The sequence below is a fragment of the Pelmatolapia mariae genome, linkage group LG20, assembly GCF_036321145.2.
Source record: "Pelmatolapia mariae isolate MD_Pm_ZW linkage group LG20, Pm_UMD_F_2, whole genome shotgun sequence".
Classification (NCBI taxonomy): Eukaryota; Metazoa; Chordata; class Actinopteri; order Cichliformes; family Cichlidae; genus Pelmatolapia; species Pelmatolapia mariae.
Window position 1 is genome coordinate 36,526,327 of NC_086244.1, and position 14,965 is coordinate 36,541,291.

The following is a 14,965-nucleotide window of genomic DNA, read 5'->3' on the forward strand; positions in this document are numbered from 1 at the left end:
AACAGGAAAGCGTGAATACCTTTGACCTCCGGCAGCTAGACTGACCTGCACAGCCTCAACCTGTGTGTCATCAGGCGTTAATGGTGTCAACATACTGATAAATGACACTTGTGAAAGATGTTTCAGTAAGTTGCAGCATGGGTCTATAGTGTACAGGATGCAGAAGTGGCTTAGGCACATATCACACTGTGACGCAAAGACATGTAAATGCATCGAGATACCACAGTGGCTACTTCTGTAGAGAAATATCTCAGTGTTACAGTGCATCTAAGAACACGTAATGCATGTAGGTGTATTAAGACAGGAGGTCTATCAGCAATTGCAGGGGCACAGAGCAGAGAAAGTTAGCATGGTCTGCTGCAAAAACACAGCACAACAAGTTTCCGTATGCCAAATGCTAAAAATTTCCTACTTCTACAGAAAAGTTCAAGCTATCAGTATGCTCACATGGTATCAGTGCTTTCAGTCCCACATATACAGAAACTTATGGATTTATGTAACTGGCTTGTTGTCAGTGCCAGCTTGGCATAGGTTGGAAGGACTGAAATCCAGCTCATGTGATTTTCATAAAGCAATGAGATCAAGCAAATAAATAAATAACATAAACCAAGTCATACAGAGTGATACCCTGAGCCATCCAGGGAAATGGCAAGAGATAGCTAAAAGAAGAGAATCAGTTCTAATTACAGAGTGGGCGATGTGGTGATTGATGTGCTACAGTAACCTCCCAGGGGTGACACAGAATAGCACCACAAGGCCCTATCATTCCCACAGAATTCTTTCACCCAGTAAACAAATTAGCTTTGGCGTGTGTCCCTATATACGGTAAATTATGGAGACATACCAATAGGCGAGTCAGTCAAAATGTTTTCTAAGCTAAGCCGTTATCCCGTCATCATGGGTATACTATCAGCTACCACCAGTTTCCAGTACAGAGCGAGCACAAAGGGAAGAAGAAGCTGGAACTTTCATATATTATGTATAGGTGAACCATATATGATTCATGATGAGAAATGCGGACTTAAAAGGCACATTTAAGCTTCAAATGCAACGGTATTAAAACAGACCTCCCCACCCACACATACACACACCCGTGAATTGGTCAAAACATATGTAGTATATTTAGTATACATCTTTATAGATTCATACAGCTAAACGCCCTGAACTTTAAAAGCTGCCCTTACTTTTTTCGACTTTACCCCTTATTTCAGTTTATATTCTTGAGGTTTATTTCTGCCGCAATTGTTTACTATCTATCGGACCGTCAGCTACGTCACGACACACCCCTATATGGTACGGAGACAGCTGGAAACTCAGCACGAGACTGATAAGCTTCTCGACCAATGGGAAAAGACACTATTCCAGAGTGGAGAGTTGTGATTGGACATCTGGGGAGGGGGATTATATATATGTATAGATATGCCCGACTGCTAAACCGTGTGGGGCGGGACTATGGAGAAGTGCTGTCCATCTATGTTGATACAGATCTGAAAAAAACTGGACTAACGGAGCGTCTGCCTACGTTGCTTTTCGCATGGACTAATGTAAGTTATTTTAGACTTTCCCGTACCTTTGGGCGTGCCTCGCGCTGTCTGACGTGTTATAACACTTTTGTAGCATTATACTTAGGCCATTTCCCCCCTCTCGTTTCGTTTAGCTTAAAACTGCTTTTCAAGCCGAGTGGTACACGCGCTTTTCAGGCCAGCAAAGTGGTGCTGCCGTTAACGTTAGCTGTTGTCATTGCTCTCTAGCGGTCTGCATTATTTTGACATGCAGCTGACACAAACAATGCGTCCAGTGAGTCTAGGTGTAATGCCATTGTAGAGAGGCCATTTTCACAGCCGTCCCGCTACTGTAACACAACAATATCTTCAGTAATAAGCGTGGCGTGTGAAAATTAAAGGACACTTTGGCGGTGTGTGACCGCTGGTACCGCTGTTTTTTCTTCTTTTTCTTTTACTACCCCGAGTCCGGTCCTCGATCAGGTTCAGCCCGCTTGTGTGTGAAGGAAAAGGAAAGGGGCAAAAAAAAGAGTCTTTTTAATTATGTGTCAGTTGAATATGTACCGACACATGTACACGCCATGCAACCTCCGGTGGTATCGCAAATGCTCAGTTTGCTAGATTTTCTGGCTACACGTAAGCACTTGGTTGTACGCTCCAAGTCCTGTTCGGGCAAACAAAACAGCGTTTAATGGCAAAGCGGCGTGGACGTGTTGCAAAGTTTAGTTTGAATGAAGCGTTGCATCATGTGTAACTTGTGTTCCTCACACACGAGCCCGTGAAATGACTGTGGAAAAAGTCCAAAGCCCCTTCCTCTGGACGTGTTTACCTCGAGCACGTCAGGTCGTTAAAATCGCCAGATTTATAGAATGACGTTTGGCGCTACAGTGTTTCCATGCACGAAATAACGGCACGTCAGCGGTAACGTTACCCAACTCCCACCTCTCCGACTGACCGTTAGACAGTCCTGCTTAATTCACTTGTCTTTTTTTTTTCTTTCTCTGTTTACAGTTTTTGTTTTATACAGAGGGCAAAGTTTTTCAACGCGGGGGAAAATTGTTCACCTTTAGCTCCACTAGTTAGTGACCTGGCTGCAACATCTGGGCACCTCTCTGCTACTGTACAAAAGTGAAGGTTGATATGCAACATCAGGTAAGACGGAGCTCACTGGCTTGGTTTTGTGGTGCATCACAGCTTCGCTTAGCATGCGTGGCGATTCTTATCAGTTAAACACGAGCAAACAAAATGAAATCTATATATATATTTTTTTTTTTTAAAAATAAGCTTTTCGCTTTGTTTGCTCGCTGTGCCGTGTTCGGGATATTTGTGAAGCTCTGCCGCTTCTCCACTCGCCTCATCCCGGTGTCGTTTTGTGTGTTGTGTTATTGTTACTCCACATTCCACATGTGTATGTTCGCCTCCCCTGCAGGCCAGCAGCAGGGCCAATGCGCAAATCCCTATCCTTTATTACACTGCATTAAAATGAACATGTGTTAGCCCGGTGTGCAAAACAGCAAGCGGATTATTGATGTGGCTTTAGACACATCAATAATTTACGGAGTTGCATACTTTCCTTCTCAGAGGTTGTCAGCCTCTGGTGCTGAGGAGACTGCAGGGAAAAGACAAAGGGACAGATTAGCATGGAGCCAAGGGGAGCAGAGTAGACATGCATAGACTTCAGTAAGGTGACATGTTGTCTGAGTCTGCTGTCCCATTCTATTTTATGTGTTAAATATGCATTAGCAGATAAGAGCCACTAAAAGGTCAAGGCTACACCATCCGGTGATTAATTTCAGTGTTTGTTTTTCACAAAGTAAACTTTAACTATCCTGAAACCTGTGCGTCTTTCATCCTTAGTCCTTAGTGCCCATCATTTAATTTGTGTTTCTTATGTGTTTCAATTTAACAACAAACTGTTAGGCTTGCTTTAAATAAGAAGAGGTAAATGTTTTACTTGCTGGAAGAGCAGGACACATTTCTTGGGATGTTTCCACCCTCGCAGAGAGTGGTTTCCTTGACTTAATTATCATTTGTTTATATAGCTGTTTTGCTTTATTTTTAGTGCTAAAGTCTCTGTACGTCTTTTCATGCCAAGGCAACCAGGGCATCAGAAAGTTAATGCTAAAATAAAGAAAATGAGCTGGTAATTTGTCATATTATGGTTTTGTTGCATTATTTGTACATCTGTTTTTTTTTTTTTTTTTTTGCCTAGCTCTTCTGATCTTACCTGCTTGTTGGTCTCCTTTGTCCCGAGGAAAAACACAATGCTAGCCTGTGCAATGACATGATTTCTTGGCTGCTTACGCTCATATTGCCAGGAACGATTCATCTATCTATTTTCTTAACACCTTATCAAATTTAAGGTTGCAGGGTGCAACCTATACCATATACCTCTATCGACTCACATAGGGTGAGATGGTACACTTATCACAGGGTTTAGCAAAGATTCATCATGCACTTGATCAGTGTTCACTTTATGCACTTGATCTGTGTTCGCTTTATTACACTTTATTACACTTCTATGAGTATGGGAGAAGCTAGAAGTTGAGATGAATTTGAATAGAAGCAGAAACCGTAATTTCTGCCGCTTTGCAGTGTTATTTCCATCATTTAAAGGATCCTACCTCCCACCTATTACCTTAGCGGGATACAGAGAACCTTTCTTCTGTAATGAGGTGCTTAGTGGGGCACATTGTGCTTGAGAGGTTTGTACTCGCAGAGTTACAGGCAACTTGTAAAATGATAACAGATGCATAGAGTCTTCAAGGTGGAGAGTGCTGTTTTGAAATTCCCAGGAATATGAAATGCACATGTACATACATGTGCAATTGCACACGTACTTGTTAGTGCGTGTTACATTTTTTTGTGTAACTTTATGCCGGTCAAGTCATCTGTGATTTGTGTACTAAAGTCTCGTGGCAATGCGGGCACAACCACTTTTCTTACATGTTGAAAGTGATCTTGGGTAAAAACATTGAAGATAAGATAAGCAGAGTCATTGCTCTGATGGGGATAGAAAATCAATCACTTTAAAAATATAAAACTTTAGAGGGAAGGCTCATTATATAATCAAAATAAAACCAAATCCCCAGGTTGAAATCAGTCCTATAAAAATCAGTTTTTAATATCAGGGTATGTATTAGATGGTAACCCCATACCCTGGTTGTCAGCATTTTTCAACAACACTTGGTGATTGTTTAAGGGTTTGTTTTTTGGGGGGATTTATTCGGCATGTTGTACACAAAAACTTTTGGGTCTGATTTGGAGAATTGGCCATTTGCTGGTGTGAGTTCAACTGAATACTTCTGCTCATCTCCTTACTGATTAAAACACATGCAGAAGCAATAGTGTTATTTTTCTAAAGCTGCTTCATTCAAATAGTGATCAAACTTGTTGAATAAAATGACTATGTCCTTGATTTAATTGTACTAATTAATCTTACATTTAACCTGGGCACTCTAGCTTTTAAAATTAGCGATTAAGGTTGGACAATAGGCTCTGCACAACCAGCAGACATGTTGCATCTGTGTTGCAAGTAGGGCTTGGTGATAAAATAATAAAGCAAAACAATAAATGATAACACAAAGAGACAGTGATTTCGCAAATGTAGCAGACTACTATATTGAAAAGACATGGTGCCAGTAAGCACATGTTGAATTTAAGTGGCTGATTAAAGTAATTGACACTCTTTGCCAACTCCCTGGCCAAAGTCACTTCTTTCAGAGGGCATTTTCACAGCTGAGGCATAGAGAGACAGTTGAATAGCTGTGTCTTCTTCTACTTTGCTGCCAGATGGATTTGTGGTTAAGTTGTACATCCATATATGAGCCTCATTGTCTATGTCACTGAGACAGTGATGCACTTCCTGTACATTTTTTAAAGTATCCATTAAATTTGCTGATTGCTTGCTTACCCTGGACCATAAGGGAAATAATAAAAGTAGTCTCTTGAGATTTTAATTTGCATTATATCATGTTCATGTTATTTGTTTGGAATTGACCAAAGGAGTTATTTTCCCATTTTGTTTGTATGCTTCTGTAACATTTGAAGCCTTTGACTGGTCGGAATTAAGAGTTTAGTTTATTATATATACCTACAGTTGTAAATGTCTTGCAGTATATTTATCATGTCCAAATTCTGACAAAAATAAATTAAATTAACCTCATATCTTAGGAGTAACAAGGAATCTTTAAGCTTGACAGAAATAGTGATTTGATTTATATGATGATATATATCAATATCAACTGGTGTGAAAAACATTACTGTGATTCAAGTATTTTGTAAGTGGAAATGCATAAAACTATAGCAAACTGTCACCACTGGTTTGACAGTTGTCATCATCCATCGGCACAATCCCAGTAGAGATACAGAGACGAGGTTCTTCTGCTCGATTTTTAATTTTTAATCTTTTTGCTTCTCAGAGCGTTACAGCTTGAGTCAGTCATGGTCGCAAAAAATAGTTTTCCTTGTTTACGCACTTGCATGTGCAGCAAAATTCATGCTGAAGAGCTTGCTACCATACAGGAGACCAACAGTGCAACATCATCAGAAAAAAGGGGACAATGCAGAGCAGATCGAAATATCATGTCCTTCACTTTAGCCAATAGCAGTACCGGTTAGCTCAACCACCGTCATTAGATCAGGATGGTGTGTTGCGGACATCTTTGGGCTTAGAGAGATAAGCACTTGCTGGCCTTTACCACACATGAATGAATCAGGCTATTATTAGGTAGCATTTATAATACCGTCAAAGGTATGTGGACACAAATTTAAAGTATACTGACAGTAGCAGTGTTCTCATTCTTGTGTTTTAATTTGTCCATATATTGTAGTTAATGCTTTCAGTGTTTTCTCTCTGACCTTTTTCTGTTCAGTTAAAAAACTCAATATAATGTCTTTTCTCTTTTTTTCTTCTGCTGCTCTGGTGGTCACACCAACCACTATCTCCTCTGTTTTTTTGTTGTTTGTTTTTTAAAAAACAAACACATCACTTCCTGTGTGGCAAAGTTTTTTCCCCAAGGGAAAGGACTAAAAGACACCAGGTGTTTTGTAGTTGCAAAATTTAAGAACTTCCATAAGCCTGCCAGCAGTTGGATTTCTGCTATGAATGATAAATTGGAAATTCAGTTGAGGAAAACAGATATTTTTCTGCTTCGTGGTGTTCACATGTAATAGATTTTCCTTTATTCCCATAGCCACATCTCCTCTCCTACTCCCTTTTTAATGCGAACATGCTCAACAGGGGCTAATGGATTCCTTATGAGAGGTAATTGTGTAGCTACAACATAAATGCAGGAGAGGTTCTGGTGTTGTGGTTAGTCTGATTAGGTCTTGTTTGAAGCCCTAAGGGATTTGGCGAGATAAACGTCAATAGCAGCTGACCTCACAGCCTAAGGTCACAGGCTACCATGCAAGTAGCACTCACAGAGCTGCAACTTCTCTGGATCCCACACTGAATGTTGGTAAACAGTGGCGTAGATCACAGGCTCTGTGCACTATGTTGTGGTCAAGGGCAACTTTGCATAACACTAATGCAATTCCCACAAGGCAAAAATGCTTGTACCACTGGAAATAAAAAGCTATTTGGATAATAGATCTCCAATCAAGAGACAAGCAGTTCCTCTGTGCTCTTGCTGGAAATTCTTTTCTCAGGGATTATAAAATGCTTTGTCAGGAGCCATTTTAATTTGATGTAGTTTTCAAGATTGCAGGGATGGTTGAATATTGGGTGAGGGTTTTTCGTCAGAGGTCACAGTAACCGAATATTTTTTTTCATTTAACAGAAAAATCAGACTGCACGCTGCCATAGCGACAGATTAAAATTCTGGTGGTGGAGCTACTGTTAAATGAAATAATAATAATAATAATAATAACAGGACAGCATGAGTTGAAGTTAGAGCTTGCTAGGGCTGGGCAGTAAATTAAAATCCCAATTACATTTTGCCTTGAATTGACTGAATGATTGTTCACTGACAACATTTGTACATTTGTACTATAAATGTGTTGCTACTTTGTATTATCTATCTATCTATCTATCAAGGTGGGGTTTTTTATAATAATAATAATGTATACTTTATTGATCCCCGTGGGGAAATTCCTCTCTGCATTTAACCCATTCACTCAGTGAAGCAGTGGGCAGCCACCAATCTAGCTCCTGGGGAGCAGTGTGTAGGGATGGTACCTTGCTCAGGGTAAATCAGAGTAGCCGTTCAGTGGATTCGAACACCTCGACCTTCCGATCATGGGGTGACCACGCTACCTACTGAGCTATCCCTGCCCATAAGATATTATGCAATATGATTGTGCTTCAAGTATTGAAACAGATTGGTGGTGTTGACTTTGTTTGCTGAAGCTGTTTCGTTTTTGACTTTGTTTTTTGTTCGGTGTCATCTTTGTTAACATGTGTCCATCACGGCAGGCATAGGATTTTTTTTTTTTTTTTTGTACGAGCTGCTCGGGTTGCAAAGTCGACTCAATGATGCTTCCATGTTTGGCCAAGTATTAGTAGAAAAACAAACAACCATTCAGTGTTTGTGCACTCTGGCTTTAAACAAAACATTTATTACTGATTCTTGGTCTTGGACATTTCCTTCAGCCAGATCAATTTAAATTAAATTGAAAGTGGCCGTACCTTTGTTGAATAGTTGGAAAATTTGCTGCGGTGGTGAAATTATGTCTTCAGGTAAAGATCTAAGATCAGTCAATTTAACGTACAGCATCATCCACTTACCTGTTAGACTGATTTAAAATAAAACACGGGCTTGCATTTGTTTTAGCATGGCCTGCACAGTTTAATGTGCCCAGAGGACAACAGGAAACTAAAATCACTATCCTGTCTTTGCAGAGGTAGATTGGTGTTCAGGTGATTAAAAACGTGCCAAGGTCTAAAATAATAAGTAGCAAACACCCGATACAAGAAACATATACTTATTGCAACATATAATTCTTTATACCTGTAAATATAGAAAGAGACAAATGCTTTATAAGCTTAGACAACAGGTGAGTAAGGAGTGATGGAACTGAATTACTTGAGTGTTTTATGTCAGACATTGTACTGCTGTAGGATATTACAGAATTAATCCACACATTTCTGTTTTCCTGCCCACCCCCGAGCATGGAACAGACTTTTAGAGGTTCTGCGTCACATTTTGTGCTTTGAATGTTGATGAGATGCGATATATGTACAAATGGTATTGAAGCTAGCAGAAAAGCAGTCCATCAGCCATAGATTCAGTCTGTGCAATAAAAACTTTGTCCACAGGCTGGCAAAAATAAGCCAGTCACAGTTTATTTCTACAGCTCATGCTGGAGGACAAGATACACACTCTTTAAAAGAAGGAATCAAATTGTGACTCTTTATCCTGACATGCACAAATCATTCAGTGTCTTTGATTCATTTTAATTAAAGTCAGGCAGCCAAACTTAAAATGCAAAAGATATTTCTTAAAGCAGCAAAAAAGCTTTTTGTTACCATCGCTGCCTCCTCTGTGGAAGATTAGACACACTTTCCATTGATTTAAACTTTGGGCTTTTTAATTAGACTGATGTGAGACTTCACTTGGTTGTGTTTTACAGCCACACTAAAAGCACGACTGGCTCATTACTGTAGTCACTCATTAAACCGAGGAGCACATGTGTTTCAGAGAGTGCATGAGAATATGGCTAACTGGACTATTATTTAACAGAAGACACAGGGAGAGTGACGGACAGCTCTTAACACCAAGCCTTCAGTGCTTCAGTTGGCTTCAGCTGTCCCTCAAAGGGGTAACATCATATCATTTTCATCATGTCAGTATTTCATTTTAAAAGGATCGTAGCATTTCTGACTGTTGCAGAGAAATGTTGGAGGATGAAACTCTGAGCACTCAAATGAGATTCAGGCTTCTGTCTTATGGTTCTCTCCTACTGTGTCTGTCTACGGAGGCCCACTGTAAGGGGCTTTCACTGAGCTGCTAACCCTTCTTCTGAGCCCCCTTTTTTTTTTCATTCTCGATTTCTTATTTCCACTTTCCTGATGCTACCATAGCACAGAGACAGAGAGACAAGCCCACTGAAGACGATTGGCTGTTGCTTAACGGGCCCCTTACAGAAGACTCCGCCCATCTCATCCTGTTTGTCAGATAATTAGTCATCAAGAAGGGCAGTGGATGACCAAGCAATCCACTGTATATGTGCACACAGGTTCTATGGTGGTCATTACTACTGGTGTGATTATGTCCTTCTTCTCACTACTTCTGCTTTCGTGCATATTTTTTGACACGTGTACATAAGCACTTTGGATTCAGTGTAAATTTAAAACAGCAGGCAGATGCCAGCAGAACAAGTAAAGACAAAGCATATCTTGGCTCAGAGGCAGAGCACTTTTATTCTGTGTTTTTACACACAGTCACAGGGAAACACACACTCTCTCACTATTATTTTCTCTTATTCAGAGTATTATATTATGGCATGTAATAGTCAGTTACGGCTCTTTATAGTTGGATTTTGTTTTTACTCGTATTTTCTGTTTGTTTCTTTGCCATTCCAAATTGTTCAAGAGTTTCTAAAATAGTTTGAAATAGCAGCTTGTGAAATTCTGTGATGATTGATGTCAATGTTTAAAATAAGTTTTTTTTAAAAAAAAAAAAAAGCTAAAAAAGTAAAAGCAATGAGATCAATAAATTTCAACCTAAATATAAAACAGTAAAATAAGTTTTCTTGGATCTGTTTTTATGGCAGCTGAATTGAGAATGTTGTTACAGATGTATCCATTTAATGTCCATAATTATTCACCACAGTTAGTAGGATGACCTCTGCATCAGATGAAAGAGGAATCCAAATGTTGTATTGATTTAGACAAACAGCGTTTCTTCCCACATTTTTCTTCTTACTGCTCAGATTAATGTTTCTTTCCACCCGAAAAATCCTGAAGCCAGGTACGGTCACACTGTCGTTTAGGAAATGTTAGTGTAGCAACTCCTCCATGAAACACATTGGAGTACACTCTGTAAGCCCTCTGGGTCTCAATCAGATCACTAAGCTCGTCCACATTATTGCTCAAAGAGCTCACATTGTTATGGTGATGGCTGGAGCCTCTTAACTCTCCAGTGAGCTCCAGCTCTGAAACTCTTCTTCTAAAGTGTTGTCAAAATCATTAATAAAATTCATATTTTTTAAGAAGGTGTCGGGAAAACTGTTTTTTTTTTTCTTCAAAGAATAAACTTTATAGTTAGAACTTTGTCTTGAATAATCAGACAATATAAATTGTGGCTTGCATTAATACTTATAATATAATATAATATAATATAATATAATATAATATAATATAATAATATTTATTTTGAATTAAATGGGAGAAACAAACAGATTAAGAATGGATCTCGAAAAGGAGTTTTTCCTATGGTGGTGTTATGTTAATTAGTTCCACAGGTGGTAAGAGATTTTTATTTGCATACTTCTCCACTAGCAAATGAATACAGGATGGGTTTAATTCAAAGCAGCTTTCCCTGGTTTTTTTTTTTTCTTTGTATGTGTGTGTGTGTGTTTCAGTTTGGTTACAAAGTTGTCCTTATGTCAGATTCCTGTTAGCAGTAAAGCCTTAATATGTCTTTAAATGTGCTCTGTCTCGCTACATCATGCAGTCTCTGCCTTTTCTTCTGTCATTGTTTTTTTGTTGTTTCTTCTTTTCTTTTTCTTCTGCCAGCGTTTTACAATTTTTGTTTTTCTTTGCCCCGGTTTCTCTCTGTCCTGTTGCTATTTTCCATCGCTCATTGCGCTGCATTTTGTACCGTTTAAGGCTCTGTTTGCTTCTGCCAGTAGCTGGAGTCTGCTTGGGTCACATTTGTTTTAGTGCTACACTGATAGAGGCTTGTAGTATGCTCTCCAGAGAGTACAGTGGACTGCTGCGGAGACACTCTTGGCAGCCTCTTTCTTTAACGTATGTATACTGTATGCTGCCATCACCAAATGATTTATTTTAGAAAATGATGCAACTTGAACTCTATAAAAGAAACTGAGATGTGTGTGTGTGTATATATGTGTGTGTAGCCACTTAGATGCTGCTTTTATTACACTTGCCTTTGTTATTTAAATAAGTGTGCTCTATTTTAACCAAGTATTCTCTGAATATTTGCAATATTATGTGAAACAGTACATTTTCAGTTGACTAAGGTCTTTCTGTTTCAAACATATAAATGAATCTTAAAGTCCCCTTTTTGTCCCTAGTTTTGTGGTATTATAATTTTTATGGAGTTGCTGGAATATTTTGTTGTTTTTGTTTACCCATTATGCTCTTTGAGCTGGGTAACAAAGTTGGATAGAGAACACAGCCATAGAAGTATAGACGGGGTTAGTCGGCAGCAAACAGCAGGAGGTGTGTGAAGAAGTAAAAGATGGCTCAGGCCACCAAGGCTGTTCTCATGAAGCAAAGCCAATAGCGCCAGTAATTATAAAACTGCCTAAAATGCTGTCTTTGTAGACAGGCTTACTGGTATGTGTTGTTTGGTGGCAGTTTTGTGACTGAAGTCAAATTAGAAGGAAATAAAGTGTCATTACTTATTACTTGCAGCTGTGATTGAGCATAACTGCGCATTTTTAAAGTGTAAAAAAACTAAATACAAAACGCACCACAAAGAATTTAATAATGCACATATCTTATATATCAGTTTCTTTCACTATTGTTTTATTTTCTGCTTTGTACCTCATACCCTGCTATTACTGAATTATCCCACACATGTCTGAAATGATGGCACTGTTATGATGTTTGGCAAGATCAGGAGCGGTAAGGGTTTACATTTAAAGCCAAAGAGAGAAAATTTCTATTCTAGGAAATAGAAATCTGAAGAAAGGCTACGATTATGTTCATATTTGCACTATGCTAACAGTAATATTTTTTATGAAGTAGAAAACTGTAAATCAAGCAGGCTGCTGATTCTGTCTACTTATTTATCTCTCTGCTACACATGCTGACAGATAACTAAAGCTTGTCAGCTACTGGTGTCAAAACTACCACCCTTTTCCTGCCTTTTCAAAATTAGTTAGTGCATATGGTTTGTGTCCCATACATTTATTTATTTATTTTATTTTTATTTTTTGCACATTCTGAGCATTTAGCAAGATTTGTGTTGATGGATGACTATATTTTGGTGTCTGCCCGTTCATGATGTTTCCTGTGCTTGTGTGTGTTTGTGACATACTTTAGCCTGAGTCTATGTGGATGACATTTATTTCAGTGTCGGCGGCTGTGGGTGTCTGCAAGATCCGACATTCCTGGATCTGGCAGCTGTGCCGGAGTCTGTGTGTGTGTGTGTTTGTGTGTATTCCGAGCTCGTGTTTCGCAAAGAAAATGCTCCTGTTTGATTTTGTCCACACTGTTTATATGTTTGTGCATGAGGTATCCAGTTTGTATCCTTAAAACTGACACAGCTGTTGTGTAGTAACCCCACACTTTCTCCACACCATGTACAATTCTCCCAGTTTTTTGTCACCTCCTGCTACTTCCCCATCACTGTTTTTCTCAGTCTCAGATTTTCCTTTCTCTCTGTTTTGCAGATTCACTTCCTGAGTGTGTGTGTGTGTGTGTGTGTGTGTGTGTGTGTGTGTGTGTGTGTGTGTGTGTGTGTGTGTGTATTTTAATGTGTTCTCACATTGCCATTATTGTGTCCTTTTGGTCAGCTTACACCATTTGCCGTTATGTAATATATTTACTGCACTAGATGGTTCCTTTTGTTTTCAACTTTGCTCAGTGGGCAGGCGCACCTAGCTACTTCAGATGGCCATTTTGGTCACTCTTTGTGCACACGTCTACCAGGAAGTCATTTATACAAATTAGCTGTGTGAGGCCTAGTTTCAGGAAGATCACTAAAACGGAAAAGCCATTGCCTGGAAGGAAGGATATTTTTAGTCATTGTGTAAAAAGTGATCAAACGATTCAAATTTTTCAACAAATGACAAAAACCTGTTTTTTGTTGGTTGAGGAAAAACAAATTACAAACCAACGAAGAAAATACATTTAAACAGCAGAAATCACATTAGGGAATTATAGTGCTGTGCAAATAAGGTGCTGTATAATAATTGTATCTGACCACTTCCAGAGAAATATTTTGTGTGTGTGTGTGTGTGTGTGTGTGTGTGTGTGTTTAGTCACTTGACCACTGAACGTTAAACCAGTGTTGTGTCTACACATAATGGACAACCTGGCAAAGAAGCAGTCTTATCTTTAGTCATTCTTCCTAGTAGCCTGTAACAAAAACACAACAGTTGTTTCCATTACATTGGTTCAGTTGACTCGAAAACAAAAGATGCCAAATTACAGACAACTGGACTGAAAATCAGTGGTAACACGTCCCATGGAGTGATGGATCTAAAGGTCAGGAGAGAGGTACAGCAGTGAGTTTGCACAGCCATCTGTGAAACATGGTGGAGGCTGTGTCATGGTGCATTTCAAAATTGATGGAGTTATGAACGCAGGAACGTACCAGATTTTCATCCACCATGCAATAATAACTGGAATTTGGTTGACAACAGTGGTGTTCAGCATGACAGTGATCCCAATCACACTGCCAATGCAGGAGGAAAAGCATGCCTGAATAGGAAAACATACAACCAAACACTATCAGTCATGGACTGGCCTCCCCAGAGCCTAGACCTCAACATTGAAGCAGTGAATGGAACAAAGATAGAAATGGAAAGAAAGGATGGTTAACTCAAGACTTTTACACAGTACTTTATATTTTTAACTTCTCCATCATTTCCCTGCAGTTTTTAGGCAATTTTCAGTTTTTGCTAGCACACCACATTGACTCTCTCACGTGTTCGTGCAACACAGAGCCAATGGAAAGCCATGAATTGTTATCCCTGGACGGGTCTCTCTTCAAACAGATGCAGCAGTGGGTTGATTGGCATGCATGATAGAGGCTGGACATTGTAAAGATGTGTTGGTGTCACAATGAAGAAGGAAAAAATTTATGTTCAGTAGTATTTAACAGTGACACATTGTGTTATTTTAGCATTTTGCTGTAGTTTTCTCCATCCATATTAGGTGAACAGAGTAGCAACTGAATGCCCTTTAATTATGCACAGTTCTGAGTTTTATGAGATTCCAGTGTTATTCAGCATGGAGCAAAAACAACCAGTGTGTTTTTTAACTATTGTGGCAAAACAGTGGAATGTTTTACACTGGTCAAGTTAGGTCGCCTGTCCTCAGTCCCACTTGCTGGAAACCAGAATGAAACCAAGTCCTAAAGCAGACACAGAGTAGAGTTCTGGTAGAGCGTCACCAGGACGGATTAGCACACTTCTGATGGGATGTATCATACAGAGTAAAAATATATCATTACTTATTTCACGAATGTTCTTCTTATTTGAAAAAAGTGTACTTAAGCAGCAAACATAAAATGCTGTTACAGAGGTTTGGACAGTGTTAACTCATTTTTATTGCTTTTTCCTAATGGATCATAAATTTCACAAAGATCCTAAGAGAGAAA

At 39.1% G+C, this 14,965-nt stretch overlaps 1 protein-coding gene across 1 annotated transcript in view; it reads left to right on the forward strand.

Annotated features, from left to right (window-relative positions):
- The first annotated feature begins 1,459 nt into the window (after positions 1-1,459).
- The window catches only part of LOC134618992 (vitamin D3 receptor A), a 71,826-nt gene continuing 58,320 nt past the window's right edge, over positions 1,460-14,965 (forward strand). Inside the window, exons 1-2 of the mRNA XM_063464660.1 lie at positions 1,460-1,544; positions 2,514-2,654. The gene's annotated coding sequence lies outside the window, so the exon portion shown is untranslated. The remainder of the gene's footprint in view (positions 1,545-2,513; positions 2,655-14,965) is intronic.